This window comes from Cryptomeria japonica, unplaced genomic scaffold (assembly GCF_030272615.1).
Source record: "Cryptomeria japonica unplaced genomic scaffold, Sugi_1.0 HiC_scaffold_34, whole genome shotgun sequence".
NCBI classification, from domain to species: domain Eukaryota; kingdom Viridiplantae; phylum Streptophyta; class Pinopsida; order Cupressales; family Cupressaceae; genus Cryptomeria; species Cryptomeria japonica.
The window spans coordinates 3,041-10,269 of record NW_026728856.1 but is presented as its reverse complement, the minus strand read 5'-3'; the positions used below and the strand labels follow the sequence as shown (position 1 = coordinate 10,269).

Here is a 7,229-nt window from a genome sequence, read left to right as displayed (position 1 = left end):
GTTATGAGCTTGTCGCAGTGTGTACTTAGCAAACCGCGACCCACGTGCGAATCCACCCCGGCCACCCACCCCCGTCGAGGTGCACACCCTCCCTCGCGAAGTGCGCCCCGTTCGCCAAGTGTGAGCCCTGCCCGGGTGCGCGCACCTTGCTAGGGCGTCGGGTGTGCACCCGGCCCGGCCTACGTGCGTGCACCTGGACGGGGCGTCGTGTGCGTGCAGTGTCCCGTCTGCAACGCGGTGCCCACACACCACCTCGGGCGCAACGACCTGCGCTCACATGTGGGCCGAGTGCACCTTGGTGCATGTTCGGGGCGCCTCGGGTGCACGCTCGATCTTGCCCCGGTGCACCAAGGCGCTCGGTTTGCCCCGGGTGCGCACTTGGTGCAAGGTGGGCACCCAAAATAGGGATCAAGCACCAAAACACAAGTTTCGGGATGCAAAATGGGACCCAAGGACCACAAATGCGTTCCAAGACCCATGATGGGTCCACGAGAACAAAAATGTGTTCCGAGACTTAATAAACAAATATTGGGTTTTAGGAGAAGAAACATGCTCTGATGCCCAAAACGAGAATCGACCCCGAAAAGGCCACAGGCCAAAAGTGGGATGCGAGACAAAAAAAAATGGGACCCGAGGACCAAAATTGGGTTCCCAGGTCGAAGACAGGGCAACCGGACAAGAAACGACCTCTAAGGCTCGAAATGAGTCCCGACGACTAAAACTTGACAAGAAGCACCCATCAGGCACCCAACTCGACACCCATGGGATGCCGACCCACCCGGGCTTCCACCTAGCACACCTTGGCACCCACCCACCCTCGCACCCAACCTCGCACCCAACTTAGCACCTTTGAACCCACATTGGCACTCACCCTGACCCTGGCACCTTGGAACCCACATTGGCACTCACCTTGACCCTGGCACCCACCTTTGCACTCACCTTGGGACCCACCCTGGCTCCCACCTCGGCACCCACCCAGACACCCACCTTGGTTCCTTGGCACCCACCTTGGATCCTTGGCACCCACCCCGACACCCACCTTGGCACGCAACTTGGCTACTTGCCACCCACCTTGGCTCCTTGACGCCCACCCCGACAACCACCCCGTGACCTACCCTGGCTAGGGTTGGTGCACACCCACCCTGGTGCCCACCTTGGCACCCACCCCATGACCCACCTTGGCACGCACCTTAGTACCCACCCCGTTACCCACCCTAGGACCCACCCCGTGACCCACCTTGGCCAGGGTGGGTGCCTTGGTGCGCACAACTTGCCTGGGCTGCACACCAGGGCGGGCTCAAGATGGCACCCGCGTTCCGTTTTTTTCACTATCTTTCAAAACGGAAATTTTAAAATCTCGTTTTTTTTTTTTTTTTGCCTTTTCTGGAAATTAGTGAAGGCAGCGCATCAAAGGTGCGCAATGCTGGTGCGAACCCGGGAGCGCTCCGATGTGTGCTCCAAGGTGCGGCGTGCACGAAGTCCGAGCCCGGCTTGCCCCGGGTGCGCACCTCGCGTGCACCTTCGCCGGGGTGAGCACCTTGGCTGGGTTGCGCGCCCTGGTGCGCACCAAGGAGCGCTCTGAAGTGTGCTCCAAGGTGCGGCGTGCACGAAGTCGGAGCTCGGTTTGCCCCGGGTGTGCACCTCGGGTGCGCACCTCGCGTGCACCTTCGCTGCGGTGGGCACCTTGGCTGGGTTGCGCGCCTTGGTGGGCACCATGCAGTGCACGAAGTCGGAGCCCGGTTTGCCCCGGGCGCGCACCTCCGCCAGGGTGGGCACCTTGGTGCGCACAACTTGCCTGGGCTGCGCACCAGGAAGGGCTCAAGATGGCACCCGCGTTCCGTTTTTTTCACTATCTTTCAGAACGGAAATTTTAAAATATCGTTTTTTTTTGCCTTTTCTGGAAATTAGTGAAGGCAGCGCATCAAAGGTGCGCAACGCTGGTGCGAACCTGGGAGCGCTCCGATGTGTGCTCCAAGGTGCGGCGTGCACGAAGTCGGAGCCCGGTTTGCCCCGGGTGCGCCCTGGTGGGCACCATGGTGCGCACCAAGGAGCGCTCCGAAGTGTGCTCCAAGGTGCGGCCTGCACGAAGTCGGAGCCCGGTTTGCCCCGGGCGTGCACCGCGGGTGGGCACCTTGGTGCGCATGCCTTGCCTGGGCTGCGCACCAGGGCGGGCTCAAGATGGCACCCGCGTTCCGTTTTTTTCACTATCTTTCAAAACGGAAATTTTAAAATCTCATTTTTTTTTGCCTTTTCTGGAAATTAGTGAAGGCAGCGCATCAAAGGTGCGCACCTCGCTGCCCACCACGGTGCGCAACGCCGGTGGGCACCCGGGAGTGCTTCGAAGTGTGCTCCAAGGTGCTGCGTGCACGTTGTCGGAGCCCGGTTTGCCCCGGGTGCGCACCTCGCGTGCACCTTCGTCGGGGTGGGCACCTTGGCTGGGTTTGCCCCGGCTGCGCTCCGAAGCGGGGTTATTGGAGCGCCGCCTCTTTTTTTGTCGGAGCGTTTGGTGGGGTTTCTCGCATTGGCTCTTCCCAGGCCCGGTTGCCACCCTGGCGCGCACGAAGTCGGAAGTAGGGTTAATTGCCCGGGTGCGCACCTTTGCCAGGGTGGGCACCTTACCTGGGCTGTGCACCAGGGCGGGCTCAAGATGGCACCCGCGTTCCGTTTTTTTCACTATCTTTCAAAACGGAAATTTTAAAATCTCCTCTTTTTTTTGCCTTTTCTGGAAATTAGTGAAGGCAGCGCATCAAAGGTGCGCACCTCGCTGCCCACCTTGGTGTGCTCTGAGGTGCGCACCCGGGAGCGCTACGAAGTGTGCTCCAAGGTGCGGCGTGCACGTTGTCGGAGCCCGGTTTGCCCCGGGTGCGCACCTCGCCTGCACCTTGGCCGGGGTGGGCACCCTGGCTGGGTTTGCCCAGGGTGCGCTCCGAAGCGGGGTTACTGGAGCGCCCCCTCTTTTTTTGTCAGAGCGTTTGGTGGGGTTTCTCGCATTGGCTCTTCCCAGGCCCGGTTGTTGGGTGCGCTCCCACCCTGGCGCGCGCGAAGTTGGAAGTTGGGTTAATTGCCCGGGCGCGCACCTTCGCCAGGGTGGGCACCTTGGTGCGCACACCTTGGCTGGGCTGCGCACCAGGGCGGGCTCAAGATGGCACCAGCATTCCCTTTTTCTCACTATCTTTCAAAACGGAAATTTTAAAATCTCGTTTTTTTTTGCCTTTTATGGAAATTAGTGAAGGCATCGCATCAAAGGTGCGCACCTCGCTGCCCACCTTGGTGTGCTCCGAGGTGCCCACCACGGTGCGCTCCGAGGTGCCCACCACGGTGCGCTCCGAGGTGCCCACCACGGTGCGCAACGCCGGTGCGAACCCGGGAGCGCCCCGATGTGTGCTCCAAGGTGCGGCGTGCACGAAGCCGGACCCCGGTTTGCCCCGGGTGCGCACCTCGCGTGCACCTTGGTGCGCACACCTTGGCTGGGTTGCGCGGCCTGGTGGGCACCATGGTGCGCACCAAGGAGCGCTCCAAAGTGTGCTCCAAGGTGCGGCGTGCACGAAGTCCTAGCCCGGTTTGCCCCGGGTGCGCACCTTCGCCGCGGTGGGCACCATGGCGTGCACGAAGTCGGAGCCCGGTTTGCCCCGGGTGCGCACCTCGCGTGCACCTTCGCCGGGGTGGGCACCTCGGCTGGGTTGCGCGCCCTGGTGCGCACCAAGGAGCGCTCCGAAGTGTGCTCCAAGGTGCGGCGTGCACGAAGTCGGAGCCCGGTTTGCCCCGGGTGCGCACCTTCGCCGCGGTGGGCACCCTGGTGCGCACCATGGCGTGCACGAAGTCGGAGCCCGGTTTGCCCCGGGTGCGCACCTCGCGTGCACCTTCGGCGGGGTTGCGCGCCCTGGTGCGCACCAAGGAGCGCTCCGAAGTGTGCTCCAAGGTGCGGCGTGCACGAAGTCGGAGCCCGGTTTGCCCCGGGTGCGCACCTCGCGTGCACCTTCGGCGGGGTTGCGCGCCCTGGTGGGCACCATGGTGCGCACCAAGGAGCGCTCCGAAGTGTGCTCCAAGGTGCGGCGTGCACGAAGTCGGAGCCCGGTTTGCCCCGGGTGCGCACCTCGCGTGCACCTTCGCCGCGGTGGGCACCATGGCGTGCACGAAGTCGGAGCCCGGTTTGCCCCGGGTGCGCACCTCGCGTGCACCTTCGCCGGGGTGGGCACCTCGGCTGGGTTGCGCGCCCTGGTGCGCACCAAGGAGCGCTCCGAAGTGTGCTCCAAGGTGCGGCGTGCACGAAGTCGGAGCCCGGTTTGCCCCGGGTGCGCACCTCGCGTGCACCTTCGCCGCGGTGGGCACCATGGCGTGCACGAAGTCGGAGCCCGGTTTGCCCCGGGTGCGCACCCCGCGTGCACCTTCGCCGGGGTGGGCACCTCGGCTGGGTTGCGCGCCCTGGTGCGCACCAAGGAGCGCTCCGAAGTGTGCTCCAAGGTGCGGCGTGCACGAAGTCGGAGCCCGGTTTGCCCCGGGTGCGCACCTCGCGTGCACCTTCGCCGCGGTGGGCACCTTGGCTGGGTTGGGCACCATTGAGCGCTCCGAAGTGTGCTCCAAGGTGCGCACCATGGCCCTCCAAGGTGCGCAGCATGGCGTGCACGAAGTCGGAGCCCGGTTTGCCCCGGGTGCGCACCTCGCGTGCACCTTCGCCAGGGTGGGCACCTCGGTGCGCACACCTTCTCAATGTTTTCTTGCCTTTTCTGGAAATTGGTGAAGGCAGCGCATCAAAGGTGCGCACCTCGGTGTGCTCCGAGGTGCGAACCCGAGAGCGCTCCGAGGTGCCCACGAAGTCGAAAGTCGGGTTAATTGCATTGTTTTCCCCGGGTGCGCTCCGAGGTGCGCAACATCGGTGCGCACCAAGGAGGGCTCCGAAGTGTGCTCCAAGGTGCGCACGATTCGGAGCTCGGTTTGCCCGGGGTGCGCACACCTTGGCTGGGTTGCGCACCCTTTGTGCGCTCCAAGGTGCGCACGAAGTCGGAGCTCGGTTTGCCCCGGGTGCGCACCTTCGCCAGGGTGCGCACCTTGATGCGCACGCCTTGGCTGGGCTGCGCACCTTGGTGGGCGCCATGGTGCGCACCTTTCGTGCGCTCCAAGGTGCGCACGAAGTCGGAGCTCGGTTTGCCCCGGGTGCGCACCTTGGTGGGCGCCATGGTGCACTCCGAGGTGCCCAAGATTGGTGCGCACCAAGGAGCGCTCCGAAGTGCGCTCCAAGGTGCGCAGGTGCGCGCGAAGTCGAAAGTTGGGTTAATTGTCCGGTTTGCCTCGGGTGCGCACCTTGCGTGCACCTTCGCCAGGGTGGGCGCCTTGGTGCGCACACCTTGGCTGGGCTGCGCACCCGGGCGCGCACACCTTGGCACCCGCGTTTCCTTCATTTTAAATTTTTTTTTTTTACAATCTCTCAAGTGGGAAATTCTATAATCTCAACTTTTTTTGCCTTTTCAGGAAACTTTTGAATGGAGCGCATCATTGGTGCGCTCCGAAGTGTGCTCCAAGGTGCGCACCTCTGGTGTGCTCCAAAGCTCTCTCCAGCTGCGTGCACCTGCCCCGGCCGCGCACCCGGCCCCGCCCAGCTTCGCTCACCTGTCCCGGGCGTCTGGTGCGGAACCTTAGAGTAAGAAACATCACCGTGCACCTTGGCCAACGTGCGCGACTCGACCGAGCGCGCACTGGCCGAGGTGCACACCGATTTCACCTGGGTGCGCGCGCAGCACCTCGGGCGCACCGGGGTGCGCGCACAACGCCCGGGTTGCACCGTGGCCTGTGTGCTCGGGGCGCCTCGGGTGCGCGCTCGGTGTCGCCCCCCGCGCGCGCGGTAGTGCGGGCAGCGCACCCCGGCCCGGCCCGGCCCCGACGAGAACGCAAACGGGCAAAAGGTTTATTCAAATAGCATTGCGACGCCCGGCGAAAAACTAAGAAAGGGTGCAACACCGGGACTTCCCGGGAGGTCACCCATCCCAGTACTACTCCGGCCCAAGCGCGCTTAACTGCGGAGTTCTGATGGGATCCGGTGCACTAACGCTGGTATGATCGCACCCGTTATGAGCTTGTCGCAGTGTGTACTTAGCAAACCGCGACCCACGTGCGAATCCACCCCGGCCACCCACCCCCGTCGAGGTGCACACCCTCCCTCGCGAAGTGCGCCCCGTTCGCCAAGTGTGAGCCCTGCCCGGGTGCGCGCACCTTGCTAGGGCGTCGGGTGTGCACCCGGCCCGGCCTACGTGCGTGCACCTGGACGGGGCGTCGTGTGCGTGCAGTGTCCCGTCTGCAACGCGGTGCCCACACACCACCTCGGGCGCAACGACCTGCGCTCACATGTGGGCCGAGTGCACCTTGGTGCATGTTCGGGGCGCCTCGGGTGCACGCTCGATCTTGCCCCGGTGCACCAAGGCGCTCGGTTTGCCCCGGGTGCGCACTTGGTGCAAGGTGGGCACCCAAAATAGGGATCAAGCACCAAAACACAAGTTTCGGGATGCAAAATGGGACCCAAGGACCACAAATGCGTTCCAAGACCCATGATGGGTCCACGAGAACAAAAATGTGTTCCGAGACTTAATAAACAAATATTGGGTTTTAGGAGAAGAAACATGCTCTGATGCCCAAAACGAGAATCGACCCCGAAAAGGCCACAGGCCAAAAGTGGGATGCGAGACAAAAAAAAATGGGACCCGAGGACCAAAATTGGGTTCCCAGGTCGAAGACAGGGCAACCGGACAAGAAACGACCTCTAAGGCTCGAAATGAGTCCCGACGACTAAAACTTGACAAGAAGCACCCATCAGGCACCCAACTCGACACCCATGGGATGCCGACCCACCCGGGCTTCCACCTAGCACACCTTGGCACCCACCCACCCTCGCACCCAACCTCGCACCCAACTTAGCACCTTTGAACCCACATTGGCACTCACCCTGACCCTGGCACCTTGGAACCCACATTGGCACTCACCTTGACCCTGGCACCCACCTTTGCACTCACCTTGGGACCCACCCTGGCTCCCACCTCGGCACCCACCCAGACACCCACCTTGGTTCCTTGGCACCCACCTTGGATCCTTGGCACCCACCCCGACACCCACCTTGGCACGCAACTTGGCTACTTGCCACCCACCTTGGCTCCTTGACGCCCACCCCGACAACCACCCCGTGACCTACCCTGGCTAGGGTTGGTGCACACCCACCCTGGTGCCCACCTTGGCACCCACCCCAT

The 7,229-nt window shown here is 63.2% G+C and overlaps 1 non-coding gene across 1 annotated transcript; it reads right to left on the bottom strand.

The window, feature by feature from the left end:
• Positions 1–5,940: 5,940 nt before the first annotated feature.
• LOC131861998 (5S ribosomal RNA) lies at positions 5,941–6,059 on the bottom strand. The gene has a single exon (XR_009361027.1). It is a non-coding gene; the product is annotated as a 5S ribosomal RNA (ribosomal RNA).
• Between the last annotated feature and the right edge of the window lie 1,170 nt (positions 6,060–7,229).